Raw genomic sequence first — 1,360 nt, forward strand, 5'->3', positions numbered from 1 at the left:
GGGTATCTTCGTCATGCCAATTCCCTATCAGCGTGCCATCTCATAGCTTCGGCCGTGTGTGAAGACATGTACAACCGCTCCAACCTATCCCTCAAAGGGAAATACCGAAGTACCTTTACAGGTTTCCTGTTGCCTGCAGGAGTCAGCTTATATCTGTCAGTGTGACATACCGGACATGCGTTAAGGCCACCAAGGTCATTCCCTTCTGGATCTTTACCCCAAAAGAGAACGCAGTCATATCTGCATGCATGGATCTTGATGTAGGAAAGCCCAAGATCTTTCAGGATACATCGGACCTTATGATGAGTGGTAGGAAGACGATGACCGTGAGGCAACATCGAAGCAGTGTACTGTAGATAATCATTAACAGCTTTCACAGTCGATTTAGTCTCAACTTTAATCTTCATTACGTCCATCACACTTTCAAGAACGGTCTTCTGACAACCGGGGTACACATGGGTCTGTTGGAAAGCAAGCAGTTTGTTGTACTTGTCAATAGCAGCAGTGTTGACAGCTCTATGGAATGGCTGCACCGGGTCAGGCATATACTGTCCTTGAGCGCATACACCGCTCTCATAAGGAAACATGTCGTTGATGAAGACCGTTGTTGGATCGTGGGATGTATTGCCCGTCTCATAAAATTGGCCATGATCATGCGGACCCCCAGATGATGTTTCACCGTGATATAACCAACATGTGTACTTCTCCCAAAACCCGTTAGTCTTCAGGTGCTGCCATACTTTGTCAATCGCAAATCGATGCATATCGTTGCGACACTGACATTTCGTGCACGGGCAATAGAAAATTGTATTCCCGTTAGCATTAGCCAGCGCATATTCCAGAAAACTCATAATTCCTTTACCATATCTTTTGTCCTATTTTGGAAGCGAAATCCAACTCTTATCCATATCCTGAAAATATAACAAAATATATATGTATAACGCTAGCTAATTATTAATTAAATTCTATGCCATATATAAAATTTTAATTCATTTAAATATATTCTACGTACTACAACTAATTAATTGATAACAAATTAATTAACATATATATATATATATATAGATATACTTAATTAATAATTACATAACAATATTATATATATCAACATCATCACAAAATCATCATCAACACAATATTATAAATTAATTAACATATATATATATATATATATCTACTACTTATTAACAACAACTTCATATATATTATTAAATCATCAACCAAATCGATCAACACACACATATATATATACATCAAACGTACTCAAAATCTATCAATTCAATCACACTCAAAATCGATAAACTCAAATAAAACTCAAAATCAACATATATACACATGTACGTACCTATATATAGCTCCA

The sequence above is a fragment of the Fragaria vesca genome, linkage group LG7 (assembly GCF_000184155.1).
Source record: "Fragaria vesca subsp. vesca linkage group LG7, FraVesHawaii_1.0, whole genome shotgun sequence".
Classification (NCBI taxonomy): Eukaryota; Viridiplantae; Streptophyta; class Magnoliopsida; order Rosales; family Rosaceae; genus Fragaria; species Fragaria vesca.